The 27,633-nt window shown below is 48.7% G+C and overlaps 1 long non-coding RNA gene across 1 annotated transcript in view; it reads left to right on the top strand.

The window, feature by feature from the left end:
• The first annotated feature begins 9,941 nt into the window (after window positions 1–9,941).
• LOC144950707 (uncharacterized) overlaps window positions 9,942–27,633 on the top strand; it is a 306,816-nt gene continuing 289,124 nt past the window's right edge. The window contains exon 1 of the long non-coding RNA XR_013640396.1: window positions 9,942–10,156. This is a non-coding gene — a long non-coding RNA (uncharacterized LOC144950707). The remainder of the gene's footprint in view (window positions 10,157–27,633) is intronic.

The following is a 27,633-nucleotide window of genomic DNA, read 5'->3' as shown; positions in this document are numbered from 1 at the left end:
AGGGAGGGAGGAGAGGGAGGGTGGGGGAGGGAGGGTGGGAGGGAGGAGAGGGAGGGAGGAGAGTGAGGGGAGGGGAGAACAGACAAGTAAGAAATAAAAGGAGGGATGGAGGGTGGGAGTGGATGGAGGCATGACACCCGCTCAGCTTTCGCGAGCATCCGATGCCATCATGGAGCGCATTTGTGATCACTTCATCATCATTGTGTTTAAGATACCCCCCCCCCCACTCGCCCCCCCCCCACACACACACAGCGTATGTTCGATTGTACTTTGAACTTCTTTCGCACAGTACGTAGCTAACAGTGCTAATCGGAGGGTGTTGCTTTACCATACCAGAGATTGTTTTACCATACCAGGGGGTTGCTTTACCATACCAGGGGTTGTTTTAACCATACCAGGTATTGTTTTACCATACCAGGTATTGTTTTAACCATACCAGAGATTGTTTTACCATACCAGGGGTTGCTTTACCATACCAGGGGTTGCTTTACCATTACCAGGGGTTGTTTTACCCTACGAGGTGTTGCTTTACCATACCAGGGGTTGTTTTACCATACCAGGGGTTTCTTTACCATACCAGGGGTTGTTTTACCCTACGAGGTGTTGCTTTACCATACCAGGAGTTGTTTTACCCTACGAGGGGTTGTTTTACCATACCAGTGGTTGTTTTACCATACCAGGGATTGTTTTACCATACCAGGGGTTGCTTTACCATACCAGGGGTTGTTTTACCATACCAGGAGTTGTTTTACCCTACGAGGGGTTGTTTTACCATACGAGGTATTGCTTTGACCATACCAAGGGTTGCTTTACCATACTTCACCACACTTACCAATGAGGTTCACATATCGCCACCGGAGCCACTGGTGTTAGCCGCGGGCCGGGAACTTCACCCCCCGCGCCCCCTCCCCCGCCCCTCCCCCCCATAATTAAAGTCGCGCTGCGCTAACCGGCTGCGCCACCGCTCTCCCTCCTTACCCGATCGACGGCTTGGTTTGGAGACACACACGTCTATATATATACATACAACACACATGTGCGTATGTATGTGTATAGACACACACACACGTGTGTATATACATGTAATGATATTATTGAGACGTACGCACACCAGCTGCTATTAACTCCCATTACGTACCTGCACAGGGCGATCGTGACATCCCTAGCCGGTGCCCCTCCCCCCGGTGGGAGGGGGCTGTGTGGTGTTTGATCCCCGCCCCCCCTCCCAACGGGTGGGGGGCTGCGGGGTGTGTTGTGATCCCACAGAGCCCCGCCCCCTCGCTGGGGAGTTTGTATAAAAGGCGTGAGCCCGAGAGAGAGAGAGTTGGGCAGTACTCACAAGTCGAAGCCAGAAAGAGCCAGCTGAAGACTGTAGTCCGGCTAGCTCGACCCCTGGGACTCCTCTGGCCCGCTTCCCTTGCTAGAGCAAGCCAGCGGTGAGACCCCAAACCCTCGGAGCCTGACGTCCTTGTAAGGGCCGGGTCCGTATGGCTGGTGGTCGAGACCTGGGCCAGGTCAGGCAGCCTCTTTGAGAGGAGGGTCGAGATCTAGGGGTGGGGCAGTAGGAGAGTTAGCTGGGAGTTGAATACCTCCCGTCTGAAGAGGCCGTTAGCCATGTATGTTTGTTGTAGTACAGAGTTATACTGATGGCCTTAATCTAAGTTGTCTTGTGGTTGTTGTTGTTGTTTGACTTGCATCCCACTGGGATTTTTGCACACAGCGTTGGTGTGTACCGGTGATTTTTCTGCAATATTTTGCTGTCTTTTCTCTTGGATTTTCTGTTTGCACTCAGTCACATATTCACTTTAAGATGTTTTCTTGTTCATGTTGTTTGTTTGTTGCGGTTGCTCCCGATTCAAGAGCCGAACGGCTCACAGGGCTATACCCAATTACATGAACTTGAACTTGAACCTCTTAGTTTGGAGCTGTAACGGGGGCTAAGTGTTCATAAGCGTTGCCTCTACCTCACCGTCTCTGTCTTCACGGTGTCCACTACATACACACAAGTGTGTGTATGTGTGTGTATATACCGGTGGTAATGCTTCCGAGACGCGGGGGTGGGGGAGAGGGAGGTGACAAGAGGACTCCGAAGTGCTAATCGCTGGGCAGCGCACCTCGTGAGTGGGGCCACGTCTCGTTAACCCCTCGTGGCAGAACGACCCGTGGCGGTCGTGATTGCCGGCGTCGTGCTGCGGGGAGGAGGAGGGAGGAAGAAGGGGGAGTGGGGGAGGGAGGGGAGGAGGGTTGGGAGGGAGGAGGGGAGGGAGGAGGGGGAGGGAGGGAGGGAGAATAGGGGAGAAAGAGAGGAGGGGGAGGGAGGAGAGGGGAGGGGGGTAGAGAGGGAGAAGGGAGGGAGGAGGGGGGTTGGGAGGGTGGGAGGGGTGAGGGGGGAGGGAGGGCAGGAGGAGGAGGGAGGGAGGAGGGAGGGAAGAGGGGGGTTGGGAGTGAGGCAGGGGAGTGAGGGAGTTAGAGAGTGAGGGGAGGAAGGGGGGAGTTAGAGAGTGAGGGAGGGAGGAGAGGGAGGGAGGAGGGGGGTGAGGGAGTGAGGCAGGGAGGGAGGCAGGGAGTGAGGGAGTTAGAGAGTGAGGGAGGGAGGCAGGGAGGGAGTGAGTGGGGTAGGGAGGGAGGCAGGGAGTGAGGTAGTGAGGGAGTTAGAGAGTGAGGGAGGGAGGCAGGGAGGGAGTGAGTGAGGCAGGGAGGGGGGCTGGAGACGAGCCACACCCGTCTTCTGTCGGGGGGGTTGGGGGTGGGAGCCACCCCGCTCGTCCTCGTTGATTCGATTCAAACCACGCCAGGTGCGGATGCCAGCTGCGCAAATTGGGAAAATCAAACAACAACAACATCAACAACAACATCTCTCTGCAGGGACGTTGAACTTCTTTCGCGCCGTACGTAGCCAGCCGTGCTAGTCGGAGGTGCGGTGGGGGGCCGGTGGATGGACGACAACACTGAACACACACACACACAATGTGCCGCTGTGGTCGTCCTGAACCAGAGGCCCTAACGCAGAGTGCTCACGACGCAATGGCCCGATCCACAAACACAAAGGAGACATCATCACAGCGATTCACTCCGCTCATGGGCGGAGTTTGCGATGTGTGTGTGTGGGGGGGGGTGACAATGCCCCCCCACCCCTGTCCCCCAAAGGGGGTACCTTTAAAAATGTATTTTCAATAAATAATTTAAAAAAAAAGTATTAATTATATGCAGCGGCGATTTCTAATGTGAAGGACGAAGCGAACCCCCCCCCCTGCCCACTCCCCCCTCCCCCCCAAAACACATTCCTGCGGAGGGAGCTGGTAGGAACGTTGGGTTGCTCGGTCAATGGCCAGGGTCAACGGCGGCGTGGTGTATTCCGCAAAATATGCCCGACTGTGAGGGCGGGCACAAGCCGGCGTGAGTAGGTGAAACGTTGAGTTTTATAAGGGCACCACGGGGTGACCAGCCCCTCCCCACCCAGCCCCACCCCTCCCACCCCCCACCCACGCCTGCTGTTTACTTGGAGTTTGCGTGCCTTTCTCTCTCATCATCACGGTGGCTAGGAGATGTTAACTACCTCACCTGGCATACAGTAGGTCGTGGGTTCGATCCCGACCCTGACGCCTGCTGCTGTATATTTGGAGATTGCGTGTCTCTCTCATCATCATCGCGGTGGCTAGGAGATGTTAACTACCTCGCCTGGTCTACAGGAGGTCGTGTGTTCGATCCCGACCCTGACGCCTGCTGTTGTGTATTTGGACTTTGCGTGTCTCTCTCATCATCATCATCACGGTGGCTAGGAGATGTTAACTACCTCGCCTGGTCTACAGGAGGTCGTGGGTTCGATCCCGACCCTGACGCCTGCTGCTGTATATTTGGAGTTGGCGTGCCTCTCTCTCATCATCATCATCACGGTGGCTAGGAGATGTTAACTACCTCGCCTGGTGTACAGGAGGTTGTGGGTTCGATCCCGACCCTGACGCCTGCTGTTGTATATTTGGAATTTGCGTGTGTCTCTCTCTCTCCCCGTGGTCGCGTTGATTTTTCTCCGAGTCCTCCGGTTTTTCCCTCCAGATTCAGAATCAACATCACCACGCGTTTAAGAGTATTTGGCTGCTATAAACTGCCACGCAATGAGCCATTTTCGTCAGGCTATCATCTGTGTTTGGCCAGGTCGCGTCTGAAAAAAATAAAGAGCTCAGTGGGCCTTACCTGGTAAAATTAAATAAAAACTAGTTTGGTTTAATTGTTAAAGTCCACTTTAGTGTCCTTAACAGTTTGCATCCCGAGCAGAGGTCGCAACCGGGTACCCGATACCCGTACCCTACCCGATACCCGGCTACCCGTACCCGGCCCTGGTGCGGCCGGGTACGGGTAGGCCGTGAGTCACTGGTGAGTCACCGTTTGTCACTCAATTCCCAACGTCTTGTCTCTTCTCACAATTCAAGTTCCTAGAATCAACCCACCCGCGCCTGCATCATGGCTTCATCCCAGAGGTCGCAATCGGGTACCCGATACCCGTTTGCGACCCTGGTGCGGCCGGGTACGGGTAAGGAATCAAACCCCGTTTGTGACCTCAGATCCCGAGTCTTTGTCCCATATACGCTCGCTCACGTAAGCGCTTCCCCCCCTCTCCCTTCTCTCTCCTTTATTTTAACGATCAGAGGAAACAAGAAGATGCTCGGTGTAGTCGGCACTTTGCTTCGTTCATCATTTCGCTTTTTAAATCCTTTATATTAAGTTCACTTGCTTGCTTGCTTACGACCGTGCAAATCTTTCGGTCGTTTTTTAACCCATTTCCCGTGATCCAATCGAGCTGACATTTTCCACACAAACTCGTTGTGCGTGACAATTTATTTTCGTGAAAAAAGTTTTTCCAAAATTTTACACTGTTTAGGGCATTTTTTTTTTATATTTAATTACCAATTGCTTAATGGTGGCAGACAATCATCTGACCCATAGGTGGCAGCCATCTCAAGCCAGAGGACAAGAGGACTCTAGCCGCCACGCATATAAAGGATTTATAGTGAAAGACTTTGTTTTTACGGGTTAATTTTTATATGCTTTGCTTTATGTAACCCCCCTCCCCTTTTTGAAATGAAAGATTTAACAAAATATTTCTCGCTCTGCTCTCCTTACCCCTTCCCTCTCTCTCTACCCCCTCTCTTCCTACTCCATGCCGCTCTCTTTTTTTACGATCAGTGGAAACACGAAGATGCTCGGTGTAGTCCGCACTTTGCTTCGTTCATCATTTCGTAATTTTTTTTAAATTTTTAACTTTGCTTTATGTAATCCCCCCCCCCCTCGCTCACTCTCTCTCGCTCACTCTCTCGTTCTGCACGCAGCCCTTCTCGCAGTCCGACGGCCTCCGTCGGGTAGCTCATATCTGCATGCAGAGCTCCCCGTCATCTGCCTCTCTCTCTATCTCCCCTCTCTCTCTATCTCCGCGTGTCACCCAATGTTGTCGTGCCAAGAGACCACGCGCCTTTACCCCCCCCCCCCTTCCTTCGCGTCCACAAGCACCTCTCATCCGATGCCCTTCCAACCCCTCGGCCGATGCAGGGCACGCGCGCAGAGGCAGTTTCACCTCCGCCCCCAACTGAGTGGGCGATGAAAAATAACCAAAACCACCACCACCACCCCCCACTCACCGAACCCCCTCCAACACCACTCTCATCTCGATTTAAAGCTTTCGTGACTGCAGGGATTCATCTTCTTGGTTCTTTCGGTAAAGTCACGTAGAATGGAAATAATAAAATAATAAAATAAAACATAATAAAATACAATTCTCACGACGTTTTGGCCACAACGCAAGCAGCCGTCCTCAGGTGAAGACCAGGTCTGTCTCATTCAGACGCTGTCTCCCTGACAGACCTGGTCTTCACCTGAGGACGGCTGCTTGCGTTGTGGCCGAATCGTCGTGAGAATTATTTTATTATGTTTTATTTTATTATTTTATTATTTCCATTCTACGTGACTTTACCAAAAGAACCAAGAAGACCGCTCTCATCGTGAAACACTCACCCCGCCCGCAAGTCGAGGGCCACTCCCGACCCAGAGCACGTCGCTTTGTATGCCGTGAGCGCCGGTGGACAGCGCCAACAACAATAACAACAACAACATCAACAAAAATGTGGTAAAATTGGAACGCATGCCGATGGACAGACGTGAGTGCGTCTCGAGAGGGATAGGTCAGCGATGTGGTGGGGAAAGGAAATTGAATGCGTTAGTTTATGATGAACCCTTGAAGGACGGGGGGGGATGGGAGGGTTTCGGGTGGGGGGGGGTTATGGGGGGGGGGGCAACGGGGCCCAATGCATTACCGAGGTCCTCTCAATTGCTCCACTCTGCACGCGTAGCAGAATGGAATGCAAAGGCACCAAAGGCATTGCATAGCGGCATTGATCCCCCACTCCCCTCATCCCTGTTTAATACGCGGCAGGATTAGCAGAAGCAGCGGCGGAGGCAGCAGTAGCGGTGAGTGGGCTTTCGCGAGCAATGTTTTCTGTAACAAGTATAACCCGTAAAAACAAAGTTTTTCACTATGAATCCTTTATATGCGTGGCGGCTAGAGTCCTCTCGTCCTCTGGCTTGAGATGGCTGCCACCTATGGGTCAGATGATTGCATTGCACCATTAAGCAATTGGTAATTAAATATAATATTTTTGTCCTAAAAAGTGTAAAATTTTGGAAAAAAATTTTCACGAACATTAATTGTCACGCACAACGAGTCTGTGTGCAAAATGTCAGCTCGATTGGATCACGGGAAGTGGGTTAAAAAACGACCGAAAGATTTGCACGGTCGTAAGCAAGCAAGCGAACTTAATATAAAGGATTTAAAAAAGGGTTGTTGGATTTTATTTTATTTAAAAGTTGGGGTGAGATCACGCAAATATCAATATTGTGTCGTCAAACCCGCCACCACCACACGACTCAGACGGTTGTTCCGGGGTTGTCACCGTGGAAAAAACGTCGCCAATTCATTACTTCTGCTTGGTTCTTTCGGTAAAGTCACGTAGAAGGGAAATAATAAAAAGAATAAAAATAAAATATAATAAAATTTCGATTTAAAGCTTTCGTGACTGCAGGGATTCATCTTCTTGGTTCTTTCGGTAAAGTCACGTAGAAGGGAAATAATAAGAATAATAAAAATAAAATATAATAAAATTTCGATTTAAAGCTTTCGTGACTGCAGGGATTCATCTTCTTGGTTCTTTCGGTAAAGTCACGTAGAAGGGACATAATAAGAATAATAAATAATAAAATATAATAAAATTTCGATTTAAAGCTTTCGTGACTGCAGGGATTCATCTTCTTGGTTCTTTCGGTAAAGTCACGTAGAAGGGAAGTAATAAGGTCTGTCGGAAAGACAGCGTCTGAATGGGCACCACCAGGCTTGGCAGCGTATATTTAAGCTGGGTTGGAGGGGGGAAGGGCGCCTTGACAAAATAATTTGCATATCAAGAGGAATTTAGCATATTTATGGGAAATGAAAATATGGGATTAGTCATTAATTGTGGAATGCGTAGGAGGTGGGCGGGGGGTTTCAAAGTCATATTATGCCCGTGCATTATGCAGGATTAGCAGCACCAAAGGGGGGAGTAGGGTTAGCATTAATAAAGGGAAGGAATGTTAATAGTATGGAGCTGCAGCAACTAATATGCTCATAGACTATATATACAGAGAGAGACAGATAGAGACATACAGAGTAAGATATCCAGACACAGAGAGAGACAGATAGAGACGTACACAGCAGAGGTGTGGACTCGAGTCATGTGACTTGGACTCGAGTCAGACTCGAGTCATGAATTTGATGACTTGCGACTCGACATGGACTTGCATAACAATGACTTTGTCCCACCTATGAGATGTGGACTCGAGTCATGTGACTTGGACTCGAGTCAGACTCGAGTCATGAATTTGATGACTTGCGACTCGACTTGGACTTGCATAACAATGACTTTGTCCCACCTATGAGATGTGGACTCGAGTCATGTGACTTGGACTCGAGTCAGACTCGAGTCATGAATTTGATGACTTGCGACTCGACTTGGACTTGCATAACAATGACTTTGTCCCACCTCTGGTACACAGACAGAGAGAGAGAGATGACACCCTCGGAACGATCAACCTTCTGCCTTTTCAAGCTTGAGAAGATAATGGCGCCATTCGTATGCAAATGTGGCGTCCTGCGTGGCATGTTAACCAGCCTAATAATGCATCGGGGTGGAGCAGGAACCCTTTTCCTCGACAAATTGGCCTGCGTAAATATTGACCCGTACTGTTCGCCCCCCCCCCCAGCCCCCCCCAGCCCCCCCCAGCCCCCCCCCAGCCCCCAGCCCCCCGCAACCTCCCCATCTCCTTCGACGATCGTGTCATTTCCGATGGATAATTAAAAAGCACCGTGGAACCTCCAAGGGGGAGGGAGGGAGAGAGAGAGGGAGAGAGTCGTAAAAAATTAACCCGTAAAAACTAAGTTGTTCACTATAAATCCTTTATATATGCGTGGCATCGGTTTTATTTTATTATTCATTTCTGATTTTCTTGAGTAAGAGTTTCATTTTTATCACATTGGTATTTTAAATTAAATATGAAAAAAAAAAAAATCCCTAAAAAGTGGAAAATTTTGGAATTTTTTTCACGAAAATAAATTGTCACGCACAACGAGTCTGTGTGCAAAATGTCAGCTCGATTGGATCACGAGAAGTGGGTTAAAAAACGACCGAAAGATTTGCATGGTCGTAAGCAAGCAAGCAAGTGAACTTAATATAAAGGATTTTAAAAAAAGAGAGAGGGCGTTTAGGCAAAGCCTCGACTTCCCCCTGGGGGACGTCCATAAATGACGTCACGCACCTAGGGGGGAGGGGGGGTCAGACATTTGTTACGATGTGTGACGAGGGGGGGAGGTTTGAGAAATGTGACGTCACATCAAAATGCGCAACTTTCAATAAATACCGACAACACGTTATACTTAATTAAATAGACTTTTAATAAATGTTTTCTCCTACAACATCAGAGTGCAGCGCCACATTAAATACGCACCACAATGACAATAGTTTAAAACGATTTGAAGCATGTTTTATTTTTTTTTGGGGGGGGGGGCAGAGCTTTATGACGTCATATTTGAGGGGGGGGTCTGACTTTTTGTGACGCCGTGTGACGATGGGGGGGGGGAGGTCAAAAATCGTCCAAAATCGCGTGACGTCATTTATGGACGGCCCCTTAAACTCAAAACATTTCTCAAACCCACCCCCCCCCCTCGTCAGACATCGTCACAAATGTCTGACCCCCCCCCCCCACCCCTAGGTGCATGACGTCATTTATGGACGGCCTCTTTTCCGTGTGCTCCGGTTTTCCTCCTCATTCGTTGGCCGAGGGCACCTTCAATGGATATGTAGAGAACCGCAGAGCTCGGGCAACTGTTGGTACCGGCCCGTTTCGGGTGGCTTCCGCCTGCGGCTCCACCTCGCAAGCGCCTCGGAGTCAAGTTCAAGTTCATGTATTAGGTATAGAGCCCTGTGAGCCATTCGGCTCTTGAATCGGGTGCAACCGCAACAAACAAAAAACAAAAACACGAACAAAAAAACATCTTAAAGTGAATATGTGACTGAGTGCAAACAGAAAATCCAAGAAAAGACGGCAAAATATTGCAGAAAAAAACACCGTTACACACCAACGCCGTGTGCAAAAATCCCAGTGGGATGCAAATCAAACAACAACAACATCGTCGTCGAAGCAGAACGTTGCACATCGAAACGATTCTAATTCGACGCGATGGGACTTTGTGCTGCTTGCGTTTCTCCGAGACCGAGAAATGCGACTCGCCGCACTTGGGAGACCAATTTAAAGTCGAGCGTTCACACGGCGCTCGAACGCTCCGGTGGAAGGCGAACGCTTTAAATCATCGAAGACACACACACAGAACAACAACAACAACCGCCATTCGCCACTAAGTGGCGGTGACGTCGCCACGACGCTTGTGCCAGGCCAAGTGCACCTTGAGGCTACCACGTGAAGTGTCGAACGCCCGCTGGCAGGAGGTCACGGGGCAGACCCAGCAGGTGCCACGGGTCGACTGACCGAGATGACCGAGATGACTGGCTGATGCACCACCTGTGCCCCCTACTGTGCCAACTTGTTGTGCTTTAGCCACCCGGCGCTCCGCTCGTTGTTGTGAGCGTCGCTCCTCCGCCCTCCGTTGTTGTTGGAGGGCGACTGCCTCCAACTGCCCAGTAGCGTCCTTCACACACACAAAAAGACTCGTTTGCACGTGGCAGATGCGTGGACTCGAACCCAGGTCATCAGCGCGGTTCCAAATCAACGCTGCACGACCTCTGGTGTCACCCGTTCGCCAAGGGCAAACTCAATTTATTTTGTTCGCATTGACGAACTCTTACTTACCATAACCTATTGAAACGTCCGCCTCGTGATTAACGACCCGTTTCATTAAATTGCATTAGGGGACACATTTTAAAACATTATTGAAATGGTTTAATTAAACTTTGATGTAAAACAATCTACATTCAGAGGATGTTAACTTTCATCACCTCCATGTGTATATTCATGAGTTCATAAATTTCAACTAAATGTCTGCCCATGTTTTTTGCCTTCATTCAATTATTGATTAACCCTTTAAACGGCGCCGTGAAAGGCGACTTACTTGGAGTTACAATTAATCGGGCGTCGCCATAAAAAATAATTATCCAAACTGATTTCCTGCTCAAAGGAGCGTTGAGACTTGGGGGCGAATCTCCCGTTCACAACCCTGCAGAGCCAATGGTGTAAATTCCACATTACTATGGCGGGGGTGGGGTGAGTCTAAGGCAACCGCTGTTTGACTTTCCCGACAAGAGCCGTTCGCTCTACCCCGAGCGTGTTTGTGTGGGTATAGGTCACTCGAAGGGACCTCAGAATTAGTTCTGCGATGTCTACTTCCCCGCGGGTTACTTCTCTGCGACTCAAGACACGTTACATAAAAACAAAACAATTCAGGTGAGGGATGAATAGCATTTGGGAGAATTTTATCAAATATAATAATAGTACACTCTCTTCTCACGACGAAACATCGGGCAAAAGGCGAACTCAAATAAATCTCTACTTTGTCCAAAGATATCTTTTGCAAAAGAGAACATCCAAATGGCCTTAAACATGACTCTTTGTCGTCGTCGTTGTTGTTGTTGTTGTTTACCTACATGATGCAACAAATCTGGCTGTGACGGTCCCACCTGATGACGGAGACTTGTGTTGCCTCCGAAACGTCGTGATTTTATTATTTTATTTTTATTAATTTTTATTTCATTTTTTACCTACGTGACTTTACCGAAAGAACCAAAGAGTAGGAATCATTGCAGTCACGAAAGCTTAAAATCAAGATTGGCCTTTGACATTGTTAAATTATTTACGGGCTCGCCGATACGATTGGTGCCACTCGTAAACATTTCGCATTAAACATTCACTTTGTTACGCGATTGACAGAGTCGGGTAAAGTGTGGGTACTGTGTGGGGGTACATCGAATGTTACACGCGCAGAGACGTGGAAACTGCAAGGGAGCTGACATGCTTTCTTGCCAACTATCACCACCACCATCACCTACCTACCCAGTGGCGGCTCCTGCAAAATCTCTCAGGGGGGGGCAAATGTCTGGATGATTGATAAGGATAAGGTCCACCCATGCAATGGATAAATTAACAGCTTAAGCATGTAAAGGCAACTTCACTTCTTTAATATTAATGAAAAATAAAGTGACTCTTACAATACATCTTGTTTGTTTCTATCTCACTATTATTACAATCCACTTAGTTTCTTTTATTAAAGATTCCACTAGGTGGCGACAAATAATATTGTTGACTGAAACGTGCTTACGTATGATGACGTTAGCACGTTAGTGCGAGCCCTCCCGGAAGCCATAGAGAATGCATTGCAGCGCCCGCCGTTCGAAAAAAAACATCTTTGAATGTAAGTCTATGGGACCACTCGGGGCGATTCTCAGCCGGAGGGAAATCGCCCAAAAAGAGGCGGTACTCCACAGAACGTGACATGACGCTGATTGGACTATATCCAGAGGCACAGTGACGGCTGAGATTGGTGGTGCGTCGCCCAATCGCCCTAATGAAGAAACCGCCCCTGTACCTACCCATCATCAACAAAGACCTCAACGATGCCACCTCCTCGCAGTCAAACAAAGTCCCCATCTCGGCCCTTCTGGAATCACGCTGCTGCCGGGAGATGCAGAGAAAGATGCATACAGAGAGAGATACAGATACAGAGAGATACATAGAGATATATACATGCTGCTGCTGATGCTGCTGATGATGCTGTCACCCATCCGAGATTCTCACCCACATCCGGAAGAACGCTACTGATGCTGGTGCTGTTACCCATCCTAGACTCTCACTATGATCTGGAAGAACGCTGCTGCTGATGCTGCTGATGCTGCTGATGCTGCTGATGGTGCTGCTGATGCTGATGACGCTGATGCTGCTGATGCTGATGCTGTTACCCATCCTAGACTCTCACTATGATCTGGAAGAACACTGCTGCTGATGCTGCTGATGCTGCTGATGCTGCTGCTGCTGATGTTGATGATGCTGCTGATGCTGATGCTGCTGCTGTTACCCATCCTAAACTCTCACTATGATCTGGAAGAACGCTGCTGCTGATGCTGCTGATGCTGATGATGCTGCTGATGCTGATGATGCTGCTGATGCTACTGATGCTGTTGATGCTGCTGATGCTGCTGATGCTGCTGATGCTGAAGATGCTGCTGATGCTGCTGATGCTGCTGCTTTTAACAGAGTGGGGGCATCGCAGATGCCCGGAGTAATCTCTTAGTTCGAGACCCAAACATCAACAACTCCTCCACTTATTTTTCCCTCCGATTTGTCTCAAGATTGTTCGTCATCGTGAACACCCCTCAGTCATTTCGTTGTTGTTGTCGTTGTTGTCGTTGTTGTTGTTGTTGCCGTTGTTGTTGTTGTTGTTCTTTTGTTTTGCTCGTGAGTGTCCGTACCCTCGGACCTAAGTGCACCCACTGAGATGAATGTTGGCCGTGAAGAAATATGGGGATCGCCCGGTGCATCTGTAAGTAGCGGGTTTCTGCCGTGGGGACGGAGGGAGGCAGGGAGGGAGGGAGGGGGGGGGGCAGGGAGGGAGGGGGGGCAGGGAGGGAGGGAGGCAAGGAGGGAGGGAGGCAGGGAGGCAGGGAGGGGAGGGAGGGGGGGAGAGAGGGGGGGCAGGGAGGGAGGGAGGGGGGGAGGGAGGGGGGGCAGGGAGGGAGGGAGGCAGGGAGGGAGGGGGGGAGGGAGGGAGGCAGGGAGGGAGGGAGGCAGGGAGGGAGGCAGGGGGGGCAGGGAGGGAGGCAGGGAGAGAGGGAGGGAGGGAGGGGAGGGAGGGGGGAGGGCAGGGAGGGAGGGAGGGGGGGCGGCCCAGTCTGTCCAATGTTCAGCTCCGGGAGGGGAACAGCGGCCGGCGCATTCCCGGTGAGCTGAGCGTGATGGAAACTCCACAACCTACACGCTGGGGGCTCAACGATTTGGGGGAAATGTTTAATCGCGTTTTTTTTCCTGACAGATATTGCGATTTGCGATTAAATTTCAAGCTTCAGTTCAATATTCACTGTGTGATAGATTTTAAACACGTGATGGAGCGTTACCATATTTTGATGATACCGTCAAAAACATGAACTGCTCTATATATTCTCTAATGCGAGGATGAGAACTTCAAATACATGAATTGCTTCCAACATGTATTTATTGAAATGTTTTTTTTTATTGAAATAGAACAATCAAACACTTAACAATTGTTAAGTAAAATAAATAAAGTTATACTAATAATAACAACAAATAAAACAATTCCAATGAGAAAGTAACAGGGACTTTTCAAATGGCATAGACTCACACAGAGACTCATAGACTAATCGCATTGTTAAAAATTGCGATTTCGAGAGCGGCAGTGGCCCTGAAGATGCCCATAGAGACACATAGAGACACATAGAGACCCAAAGAGGCCCATAGAGACTCATAAAGACTCATAGAGACCCATAGAGACCCACAGAGACACATAGAGACACATAGAGACCCAAAGAGGCCCATAGAGACTCATAGAGATCCATAGAGACCCACAGAGACACATATAGACTCATAGAGACTCATAGAGACCCAAAGAGGCCCATATAGACTCAGAGAGAAACATACAGACCCATAGAGACCCAAAGAGGCCCATAGAGACTCATAGAGACACATAGAGACCCATAGAGACCCACAGAGACTCATAGAGACACATAGAGACACATAGAAACCCATAGAGACTCATAAAGACCCATAGAGACACATAGAGGGCCCGTAGAGACCCACAGAGACTCATAGAGACCCACAGAGACACATAGAGACTCATATAGACCCAGAGAGACCCACAGAGACACGTGGAGATGCGTAGAGACTCAAAGAGCTACAAAGCGACACGTGAGCGCGATGTTTCGCACGTGCATATAAATCCCAGACGAGCGAGTGTGGTGTGCGATCGTATGCCATGAATCAGTGGCATACAATATGCATGTGTCTCCCGGAAAAGAAGGGAGCCTTCGGCAAACGATTCGGGAGTCCATTCTCTCGCAAGAGGAGCACATTCCGATTTAAAGCTTTCGTGACTTCAGGGATTCATCTTCTTGGTTCTTTCGGTAAAGTCACGTAGAAGGGAAGTAATAAAATAATAAAAATAAAACATAATAAAATAATTCTCACGACGTTTCGGCCACAACGCAAGCAGCCGTCCTCAGGTGAAGACCAGCTCTGTCTCATTCAGACGCTGTCTCCCCGACAGACCTGGTCTTCACCTGAGGACGGCTGCTTGCGTTGTGGCCGAAACGTCGTGAGAATTATTTTATTATGTTTTATTTTTATTATTTTATTACTTCCCTTCTACGTGGCGACTTTACCGAAAGAACCAAGAAGAAGAGCACATTCCCTGGGAAACCCATCACGAGAAACGTCTTCGCGTCTCGTATGAGCGAAGGGCGTTTTCCCTTCGCCCCCCCCCCACCGACGTTTGTCCCACGATCTCCACGCGAATGCAGCCGCAGACTCTCCATCTCGTGGCCGAGTCCGTTCGCAGCTCGTTAAAGGTGTTCGAGGTTTGCAGCGCACGGCCGCGGAGATGTTGACTACCTCGCATGGTGTACAGGAGGTCGTGGGTTCGATCCCGACCCTGACGCCTGCTGCTGTATATTTGGAGTTTGCGTTGTAAGTATGGTTGTGTTGTATCAATGTTTGTGTTGTATGTACGGTTGTATTGTCAAAAGCGCATCGTAGCTAATCGGATTCCTCCGCGCGTCTAAAACAAAAATCATTAACATCAACATCAACAAAGATTCCGATCACGAGTTTCTGGCGCTCTCCCTATAGCCCACGCGCCCCCCCTCCCCCCAAACTTGATCTTGAACGCGTCGCCTTGAGAAACATCAGCACGGGGGGGGGGGGCGGACAGCAGTGACCGCCCGCGTGATGCCACGTGACCTTGGGCGGCCAAGGTCACGTGGCATCGTTAGCGCCTCTCACCGAATGTCGCCTTCCTCTGGCCTCCCTCTGCGTCCGTGTCCCGAGGTGGCTCTGCGCGACACGAGATCACTCGTGGCGATTGATCCCTTCACAGCTCTCACCCACAACCACAACCACCCACCACCACCAACCCACCACCACCAACCCTCTCCACCGTAGCGATGAATTAAGGCGACGCTTGCTAAGCCAAGCTCCTCGTTCACCGTGTGGCCATGCGCTGCGCTAGGAGGTGGCTCAGAGGTCAGAGACGCGGGGAGCCGGGCACCGCTGAGGGCCTGGGTTCGAGTCCGGGTTTTCAGCCACCCAACCAAGTCGATTAAACTGGGAGGGGGGGGGTCTCGTAGATTTACAGATGTACCCATAGACTCACACAGAGACCCATAGACTTACACAGAAACTCATGGACTCACACAGAGACCCATAGACTCACACAGAGACACATAGATTCACACAGAGACACATAGACTTGCACAGAGACCTATAGACTCACACAGAGACCCATAAACTCACACAGAGACCCATAGATCACACAGAGACTCATAGACTCACACAGAGACTCATAGACTAACACAGAGACTCATGGACTCACACAGAGACCCATAAACTCACACAGAGACCCATAGACTCACCCAGAGACCCATAGACTCACACAGAGACCCATAGACTGACACAGAGACCCATAGACTCACACAGAGACCCATAGACTTACACAGAAACTCATGGACTCACACAGAGACCCATAGACTCACACAGAGACACATAGATTCACACAGAGACACATAGACTTGCACAGAGACCTATAGACTCACACAGAGACCCATAAACTCACACAGAGACCCATAGATCACACAGAGACTCATAGACTCACACAGAGACCCATAGACTAACACAGAGACTCATGGACTCACACAGAGACCCATAAACTCACACAGAGACCCATAGACTCACCCAGAGACCCATAGACTCACACAGAGACCCATAGACTGACACAGAGACCCATAGACTCACACAGAGACCCATAGACTTACACAGAAACTCATGGACTCACACAGAGACCTATTGACTCACACAGAGACTCATAGACTCACACAGACGATCATATACTCACACAGAGACCCATAGACTCACACAGAGACCCATAGACTCACACAGAAACTCATGGACTCACACAGAGACCTATAGACTCACACAGAGACCCATAGACGCACACAGAGACCCATAGACTCACACAGAGGCCCATAGACTTACACAGACAGATACTCATAGACTTACATAGAGACCCATAGACTCACACAGAGACCCATAGACTCACACAGAGACCCATAGATTCACACAGAGACTCACACAGAGACTCACACAGAGACTCATAGACTCACACAGAGACCTAAATTCCACTGGTTCGTCACGTTCTGCAGATGTAGATGCCACTGGTTCTTCATGTGCTGTAGATGTAGATGCCACTAGTTCTTCATGTTCTGCAGATGTAGACGCCACTGGTTCTTCACGTTTTTCAGGTGTAGATGCCACTGGTTCTTCACGTTCTGCAGAAGTAGATGCCACTGGTTCTTCACGTTCTACAGATGCAAATGCAACTGGTTCTTCACGTTCTGCAGATGTAGATGCCACTGATTCTTCACGTTCTGCAGATGTAGATGCCACTGGTTCTTTACGTTCTGCAGATGTAGATGCCACTGGTTCTTCACGTTCTGCAGATGTAGATGCCACTGGTTCTTCCCGTTCTGCAGATGTAGATGCCACTGGTTCTTCGCGTTCTGCAGATGTAGATGCCACTGGTTCTTCACGTTCTACAGATGTAGATGCCACTGGTTCTTCACGTTCTGCAGTTGTAGATACCACTGGTTCTTCACGTTCTGCAGATGTAGATGCCACTGGTTCTTCACGTTCTGCAGATGTAGATGCCACTGGTTCATCACGTTCTGCAAATGTAGATACCACTGGTTCTTCACGTTCTGCAGATGTAGATGCTACTGGTTCTTCATATTCTGCAAATGCAGATGCCACTGGTTCTTCATATTCTGCAAATGTAGATGCCACTGGTTCTTCACATTCTGCAAATGTAGATGCCACCACCGCCATCTATTGCGCGGCGATTGAACTTACAACTCTCGGTCCAAACAGGCAACTTGATATATGGACAGCTTTGTTCGTATCTCTGAAAGTTCGTAAATCGAGTGTTCGCAAGTAGAGGAGTGCCTGTCCCCTACTCATTTGGTGTTACAGAGCAGTAACATCGCCCTCTCCTGATGAAACTTGGCAGGACCCTTCTGAAAATTAGTCTCCAGCCTCGGTGAGGCTGTCATGCAGTGGTTCTTAACCTTTACTGCAGCCTTGCACCCCTTTAGTTCTCAATAATAATAAAAATTACAATGTGAATAAATACGTAGGAATCTTGATTTGAAGCTTTCGTGACTGCAGGGATCTATACTCTTTGGTTCTTTCGGTAAAGTCACGTGGGTAGAAAATATAATAAAATAAATCACGACGTTTCGGGTGCGACACAAGCGTCCATCATCAGGTGAGAAAGCATGGTCTGCTGCTGACTGTTTTAAAAGGTTAAATACGTAGGGTTTGATGGGAAAAAAAACTGTAAATTGTGCTTCATTTTACTTTCGATTGTTTACTTTAAAAAAAAAATCTGACCATGTCACGCACCCCCAGAAAGGGCATCTCGCACTCCCAGGTTAAGAAGAAGAACCACTGCTCTACTGGGTAAACAAGCGAAGTCATAAGGGGCCGTCCATAAATGACGTCACGCGATTTTTGACGATTTTTGACCCCCCCCCCCCCCTCGTCACACGGCGTCACAAAAAGTCTGACCCCCCCCCCTCAAATATGACGTCACAAAGCTCTGCCCCCCCTCCCAAACCATATTTTCATTTTGAAAATAAAACACGCTTCAAATCGCTTTAAACTATTGTCATTGTAGTGCGTATTTAATGTGGCGCTGCACTCTGATGTTGTAGGAGTGTTTTTTTACAATTAGCGTTGTTATAACGATTCTATATTTATTTAAAGTTGCGCATTTTGGTGTGACGTCACATTTCTCAAACCACCCACCCCCTCGTCACACATCGTCACAAATGTCTGACCCCCCCCCCCCTTAGGTGCGTGACGTCATTTATGGACGGCCCCTACTGACATTCAAGTGTAAGCGATTCACCTCCTGCCACTCGGTAAATTCCGTCAAAATACTTCCAGTTATTTATTGGGAGGTATAATGGTGTGCAAGGCCCCCAGGACCCTTTCAAGATATCCGCTCGCCACTGATGATAGCCGTGCCAGGGAATCGAACTCGGGTGGCCGAAGTTTTGCGGGGCGCGGCTCGGCTGACCGCTGCACCGACTCTGCCAAGGGGCCGATTGTGGCGATATTAACATCGCTTCGGTCGACCATCGATCAGATAACCGCTTGCTTTATCTCTTAATTAAATAAAAGCCGCGATAAGTGAGGAGTAGACGGGGAAGACACGAGGAATTCTGGGGGGGTGGTGGGGGGAGATGCGAAACTTTCTCCGTGGAAAATGCGAAACGGTCCGGGCCGTCGCGCAGATGAACGCAGTGAAGATTCCGGTGATGGGAAAATTATCCGCGAGATTCAATTGAAGCGGCCACAATCGAGCTGCAGGTTGCGAGGAGAGCACAAGGGAGTTTTCAGTTCCATTTATTAGGTGTAGCCCTGTGAGCCATTCGGCTCTTGATTCGGGTGCAACCTCAACAAACAAAGAAACTAAAACATGAACAAGAAAACATGTTAAAGTGACTATGCGCAAACAGAAAAATCCAGGAAAAAAACTGCAAAGTCTTCCAGAAAAAAAGCACCGTACACCAACGCTGTGCAAAAAAAATCCCAGTGGGATGCAAGTCAAACAACAACAACAAGTCAACTTAGATTAAAGCCATCCTTCTAACTCCGTACTACAGCAAACAAACATGGCCAAACCCAAAAACGTTTTCTAAATCACCAAAATAAAGCCACAAAAGCGATGTAACAGGGAGAGCGTTCGAAGGGCCGCGTGGCCACGGCGCAGCTGGGGGCTGGAACGAGCAGCCAATTGCCCTCGTGGGAACCAGGAACACGACGAGTTCGAAATCCTGAGCGCAAAAAACTAAAACAAGTATAACCCGTAAAAACAAAGTTTTTAACTATAAATCCTTTATATGCGTGGCGGCTAGAGTCCTCTCGTCCTCTGGCTTGAGATGGCTGCCACCTATGGGTCAGATGATTGCATGGCACCATAAAGCAATTGGTAAATAAATATAATATTTTTTGTCCTAAAAAGTGTAAAATTTTGGGAAAAATTCTTCACGAACATTAATTGTCACGCACAACGAGTCTGTGTGGAAAATGGCAGCTCGATTGGATCACGGGAAGTGGGTTAAAAAACGACCGAAAGATTTGCACGGTCCTAAGCAGGCAAGCGAACTTAATATAAATGATTTAAAAAGCGGTGCTAAAGAAGTGGAGTTTTGTAAAATCTGGATGGCGCGAAAGCGCGTCGTAAGCTCCGTTGGCTTCTTTGTACCAGTTGAAAGGGTAAAAACCTACTACTATATTTTGCCACTGGTAAAGGAGATGTCTCATAGTGTAAATGCTTACCCCGAGCTCTCAATACTCTGATAGTGCGCTGTCTTTGAGTTGTACGCCTTTTGGTGTCATCTGGTCCAACACCAATGTGAGACTAGACTCTAAGAAAAGCTGTCTCGGGTGTGGACCAATCAACTTCAAGGACAGTGCATATCATTATCATCATCAGAGTTGTTTCTTTTTGTCTGCATTTTGACTGCTTGTGTTGTGGTTATTGCAAACATGATGCCTTGTATAAAGGTGTCAGCCAGTTTAAAGGGTAAAAACCTATTACTACTACTCCGTTGGCTTCTCAACATCGGAAGTAGGAGGGGTTCCTGACGTCCGCGGAATCGCGGTGACCCCCCTTCGTTCGATGTTCTAGCCAAAGCCCACTGCTGTTGCTGCAAGGATGACCGGAGATTGGGAGATTGTGTAATAGGGGGAGAAGGATGGAGGTGGCGATCAAAACAACGGGAGGAGGTTCACATTTCAAAAACCCTTTCTCGTGCTGCGCTCAGAAGCAGGCAGCGCGAGTGAAGATGGCTCGTGAATTGACCCCACACATTTCCCACGCGTCGCCGTCCTGCTTCGTAGTTGATGGTGAAGATCCCCGTGACGTCGCTCGCAAGAGTGGGCCGTTGCGTGCCCGGCGTCGCGGTCCAAATTTGTTAAAATTTTGGAGATTTTTTTTTTGTACACGGCAAAATCACTCAATTGGGATCATAATGTAAATAAAAAATGTTTTAACTATTTTTTTTTACTTTAAACAGGTATGGTCAACTGAGTTGTATAGTTCTTTTTCAGAAGCGACCTGGCCACAAATGATAGCTCAACGAAGTGGCTTGTCGTCACGTGGAAATTTTATTGCAGCCGAATACTCTAAACGCGCGTTGAATCTTAATGTGGAGGGAATACAGCGGAGGACCTGGATCAAAGTCCACGCGACTCCAGGGAGAGAGAGAGACACGCAAACTCCAAATATACAGCAGCAGGCGTCAGGGTCGGGATCGAACCCACGACCTCCTGCATACCAGGCGAGGTAGTTAACATTTCCTAGCAACCGTGATGATGATGAGAGAGACACGCAAACTCCAATTATACAGCAGCAGGCGTCAGGGTCGGGATCGAACCCACGACCTCCTGCATACCAGGCGAGGTAGTTAACATCTCATAGCCACCGTGATGATGATGAGAGAGACACGCAAACTCCAAATATACAGCAGCAGGCGTCAAGGTCGGGATCGAACCCACGACCTCCTGCATACCAGGCGAGGTAGTTAACATTTCCTAGCAACCGTGATGATGATGAGAGAGACACGCAAACTCCAATTATACAGCAGCAGGCGTCAGGGTCGGGATCGAACCCACGACCTCCTGCATACCAGGCGAGGTAGTTAACATCTCATAGCCACCGTGATGATGATGAGAGAGACACGCAAACTCCAATTATACAGCAGCAGGCGTCAGGGTCGGGATCGAACCCACGACCTCCTGCATACCAGGCGAGGTAGTTAACATCTCATAGCCACCGTGATGATGATGAGAGAGACACGCAAACTCCAAATATACAGCAGCAGGCGTCAAGGTCGGGATCGAACCCACGATCTCCTGCATACCACGCGAGGTAGTTAATATCTCACCACAGCAGCAATCATCTGCCCCCACACCTCCCACCGCAAAACCTTGGCAAGACCCTCCTGAAAACGAGTGCCGAGACTCAGCGAGGCTTTCCTGGCCTACGTCGAATCGACCGCGCTCTCGTCCCGTGCCACGTCAGCCACCCTGCAGCATTGATGTCTCATTGTAAAACCAATCTCATTATAATAATAATAAACGTCTCGTATTCCCTCCCCCCCCCCGCAACTTGCTGCGTGGAGGGCAAAAACGCAACGCGAAACATGAATCGCCCTTATTCTTGGGTTTTTTTCGGTAAAGTCACGCAGGTAAAAAATTTTAAATTTAAATTAATAAAAGTAAAATAAAAATAAAATAAAAATCACGACGTTTCGGAGGCAACACAAGCTCCCGTCTGCAGGTGGAACAGTCACAGCACGATTGCTGTATCAAGTAATTTAATTTTTTTACCTACGTGACTTCACCGAAAAACGCTAAGAATATGAATCCTTGCAGTCACGAAAGCTTCAAATCTAGAATGAATCGCCCTTCCGCAATTGTTTCTCTCGCTCCCTGTTCATCGCCAGCTAATGAACCTGCCTCTTCAGCCAGCCGAACGCTGACGAGAACCGTATCAGTGCCACTACAGCCTACATCATCATTATCACACCCCACCCCTCACACCCTCTCTACTGTAAGCAATCGTCGTAGCGTCTAACCCTCTTCATTCAGCCCCCCCCCCACCCTTACACCAAGTTCAAGTTCATGTATTAGGTGTAGCCCTGTGAGCCATTCGGCTCTTGAATCGGGTGCAACCGCAACAAAAAAACAAAAACATGAACAAAAAACATCTTAAAGTGAATATGTGACTGAGTGCAAACAGAAAATCCAAGAAAAGACAGCAAAATATTGCAGAAAAAAAATCACCGGGACACACCAACGCTGTGTGCAAAAATCCCAGTGGGATGCAAGTCAAACAACAACAACAACCATAAGACAACTTAGATTAAGGCCATCAGTCTAACTCTGTACTACAACAAACAAACATGGCTAAACCAATACACTTTTCGAAATCACCAAAATAAACCCACCCTCCCTCCCTTCAATCGCCCATCACCGCTGATTTCCCATAAACCTCAAATCGCCTCTCCCCGTCCACGTCTCCATCCCTCCCCGCGGCAGAGCGATGGAAGTTGACGGCACAGCGTGTGGCTTGGGCAACGTCGCCGATCTGTCCGTCGTGTGTCATCATCTGCCCCTTGGCCACAGTCACCCCCCCCCCCACCACTCCCCACCACTCCACACCAACCTCCACCACACGCAGTCCAGTGGCTCTGCGTAGTCAAATTTCGATTGAAAGCTTTCGTGACTGCAGGGATTCATCTTCTTGGTTCTTTCGGTAAAGTCACGTAGAAGGGAAATAATAAAATAATAAAAATAAAACATTATAAAATTTCGATTGAAAGCTTTCGTGACTGCAGGGATTCATCTTCTTGGTTCTTTCGGTAAAGTCACGTAGAAGGGAAATAATAAAATAATAAAAATTAAACATAATAAAATTTCGATTGAAAGCTTTCGTGACTGCAGGGATTCATCTTCTTGGTTCTTTCGGTAAAGTCACGTATTTCCATTCTACGTGACTTTACCGAAAGAACCAAGAAGATGTGCGTGGTCATTTAATGCGTAGGCTTTGCCGAACAGTGTTACGATTCGTAATTGATCGTTTTAATCGTGTAAGACGTGGTGTTTGTGTTTTTACCCTGTCTGGAAATTAAGGAGGAGGCATTGAATTCAAGCTTTCGTGACTGCAAGAATTCATATTCTATGGGCCTTTTGGTAAAGCCACCATGAAGACTATTGCTTGTTTTGCGATAGAAACGTCGTGATGTTTTTAATTTTTTATTTCTCTATCTGTGTGGCTTTACCGAAAGACCCAGAGCATTTGAATATTAACAGGAGGATAAAATTTCGATTTAAAGCTTTCGTGATTGCAGGGATTCATCTTCTTGGTTCTTTCGGTAAAGTCACGTAGAAGGGAAATAATAAAATAATATTATAAAATATATATTAATTCTTTCCGTGGATTTCACACCTGGTGATGATTGCCTGTGTTGCAGTCGAAACGTCGTGATAATTTGTATTGTTTTATATATTTTTTTATTATTATTTTATTATTTCCCTTCTACGTGACTTCACCGAGAGAAGCAAGAATATGTTTTATTTCGTTTAAATTTTCCTTGCAACATCTGAACACCTCCTGTTTCATTTCCAGAAAGGCTAAAACCTATTTTTTTTATTGATTTATGTTTCATTAGCGAGGTGGTGTGGGAAGCCGGGGGGGGGGGTGGGGGGTAGTAGTGTGGTCAGATCACGTGGGCGTAATGTGTCGATGTTGCGTCGTACGCAACACTCGTAGTCACGTGCACGGACAAGCCCCTCGATGAGTTTCGCTGTCGAAGGGAGCCGGGGGGGAGGGAGCCTCCCCGCACGTGGCCAAATCCACGCGATTCTCTCTTGAAGGGCTCTAAAATCGCGACTCGGGGGGAGGTGGAGGGGGTGGTGGTGATGGGGGTGGTGGTGGGGTGGGGGTCCCTGGGCACACGAGCGAGCGAGCACGTGACGAGTCATTGCGGATTGCAAACAAAGTGGGGTTTGATGTTGAGACAACCATTAGGCATCAAAGGACATCAATGGCACACGCTGGGAAAGATGAAAAAAAAAATTTTCAAAAAAAAAATGAATTAAATGTTAACGCGGGTGACCCCCTACGGGGAGAGTCTTTGATCATTTTGCGACGTCCGTTTGACGTTGAGACGTTGACGGGGCGAGCGGCGGCAGCGAGCGAGAAGGCGACCATCGCGCTCCCGTGTTGGCTCGCGAAGACGCAGGGCGAATCGTCGATGACGTCAGGGTCAGAGGATGACGTCGTCGTCTGTGGGTGACGTCACGCCAGATGGTGATGTCAGAGTCAGAGGGTGACGTCACGTCAGAGGGTGACGTCACGTCAGAAGGTGACGTCGTCGTCTGTGGGTGACGTCAGCGTCAGAGGGTGACGATGCGTCAGAGGGTGACGCCGACGTCAGAGGGTGACGTCACATCAGAGGGTGACGTCACGTCAGAGGGTGACGTCACGCCAGAGGGTGACGATGCGTCAGTGGGTGACGTCACGTCAGAGGGTGACGTCACGTCAGAGGGTGATGTCACCCACCGAGATATTTGCTTTATTTTTCACAAGCGATCTGGCCTGCGTGTGCTCTAAAAGGCCAATTGCCCGAAACGTTGCCCGTTGTCTAATTAACCTTCGAAAGCCCCACAGTGTTGTTGATGAACTGGTTGAGCCTTTGGTGATCTCCCCCCCACCCGTGTAGCATTATGGCTGCAGGGTTTTGGTGGTACATGTTGTTAATGTCGTTTATTGTGAAAATTCCGTCACAGTTCCTATGATCACTGTTTCATTGCTTTCATGGCTTTATTTTGGTGATTTCGATAAGTTTACTGGTTTGGCCATGTTTGTTTGTTGTAGTACAGAGTTAGCCTGATGGCCTTAATCTAAGTTGTCTTGTGGTTGTTGTTGTTTGACTTGCATCCCACTGGGATTTTTGCACAGGGTTGGTGTACGGTGATTTTTTCTGCAATATTTTGCTGTCTTTTCTTGGATTTTCTGTTTGCACATAGTCACTTTAAGATGTTTTCTTGTTCATGTTTTTGTTTTTTGTTTGTTGCGGTTGCACCCGATTCAAGAGCCGAATGGCTCACAGGGCTATACCTAATAAATGAACTTGAACTTGAATTAGCACACTGTTGGTGCAAGTGTTGGTAGCGAGTAGCAAACGGAGGGGGTAGGTGGCCAGCACCACAGCCGCAGCTCACGATCTGAAGGTTGGAAGGAGTGGGGGGGATTAACTCAGCCCGCCATGGTTGTAGGCAAGTCACCAGCGGTTGTCCTACGGAATAACTCCCCCCCCCCCCCCCCCCACCGTGCCATATTAATGTGGAATTTCCCATCATTGTCTCTGCAGTGCTGTAACACGCGAGTTAAGTGCCATTGCCTCAATTCCCATTTGAGCAAAGAAATCACTTCGATTTGATTGTCATTTATATTATTGTTAGCATTTTCCAGGGCGGCCTCTGGGCTCGAACCATGCACGAATCCTCTGCGACGAGAATGCAGCTGCATCCGCCTTTCCGTCGATGATTGCTGCACTCGGATCTAACCCACCCAGCGCCTCCCCCTCCTCCCCCTCCTCCTCCTCCCCCACCCCCTCCCCTCCCCCTCCTCTTCCCCCTGCCCTCCATTCCCCTCCCCTCTTCCTCCGTTCACCACCCCGCGTCACGACGCATCATCAGCATGCCGCGTGTTCCCCTGTGACAGTGTCCACATTCATCTCATCTCAAAACGAAATCTTCATTTTGCTACTGCCTCCACCACCACCACCACCACCACCCCCATTAACCCCCAATAACCCCGTTCGCTAGTAAATTGCATCATCCGTTTCTGTCAACAATGACAACTTTGCTTATATCGTTCTTGTTTCTTTACGACCGTCATACATTTCACCGCCACGCAACGCATTCACTTCCTTGACAGCTAATTCGCCTGAGGTTTTTTTTTTTTAACGCCGCTTACAAGCGCTCGTTTACATCCCACACCTTCATGGGAGCGGTGACGGCACGTGGCACGTGACATATGGCATGTGGTACGTAACACGTGACACACACGGCACGTGACACGTGACCCATGGCACGTGGCACAGCCATTAATTAAAACCGTCAACCGGAACGCGTGGCCCAGAGGTCGCAACCGGGTACCCGATACCCGTACCCTACCCGATACCCGGCTACCCGTACCCGGCCGGGTACGGGTAGCCGTTTGCGACCCTGGTGCGGCCGGGTATGGGTAGGCCGTGAGTAACCGGTGAGTTACCGTTTGTCACTCATTTCCCAACGTCTTGTCTCTTCTCACAATTCAAGTTCCTAGAATCAACCCACCCGCGCCTGCAACACGGCTTCATCCCAGAGGTCGCAATCGGGTATCCGATACCCGTACCCTACCCGATACCCGGCTACCCGTACCCGTTTGCGACCCTGGTGCGACCAGGTACGGGTAAGCCGTGAGTCACTGGTGAGTAACCATTTGTCACTCATTTCCCAACGTCTTGTCTCTTCTCACAATTCAAGTTCCTAGAATCAACCCACCCGCGCCTGCAACATGGCTCCATCCCAGAGATCGCAATCAGGTACCCGATACGGCCGGGTACGGGTACCCGTTTGCGACCCTGGTGCGACCGGGTAAGGGTACGGGTAAGGAATCAAAACCCGTTTGCGACCTCTGGCGTGGCCGCTGCCGTCGACAGACGGGAGCGAGGTACATCGGCCACGGTGAATGTCGGAATGTTTAGTTTACGCCGCAAGGTGGAATCCGATGGTGCTTTGAAGATGTTTTTTTTGTATATCACAGATGGTCAAGTCCCAAGGCACCGGGTAAGAACGTTACAACATCAAACGGTACAAAAATACGATTGTAGTGCAAAATACAAGAAAGGTAAACAAGTCAGTCAAACTCTTAGGTTTTTTTGGGTAAAGTCACGTAGGTAAAAATAAATTATAAAAATAATTAATAAAAATAATATTAATAAAAGAAAAAAATATTTCTATTATTTTTATTATTTATTTCTATTTTTTATTTTTACCTACGTGACTTTACCAGAAAAAAACTTAAGAGTATGAATCCTTGCAGTCACGAAAGCTTCAAATCTAGAATTAAGTCAGTCAAACACACACCAATAAAAGTAAACCATCCCCATCCTACCAGGCAAAGCCTACTGAGGTATTAACTTATTTTTTTAAAGCGACTTGGCCACAAATGATGGCACGCAACAAAGTGGCCCACGATTTGGACAT

Source organism: Lampetra fluviatilis, chromosome 59 (genome assembly GCF_964198595.1).
Source record: "Lampetra fluviatilis chromosome 59, kcLamFluv1.1, whole genome shotgun sequence".
NCBI lineage: Eukaryota > Metazoa > Chordata > Hyperoartia > Petromyzontiformes > Petromyzontidae > Lampetra > Lampetra fluviatilis.
The sequence above is the reverse complement of the archived record's forward strand: the minus strand, read 5'-3'. Positions and strand labels throughout refer to the sequence as shown.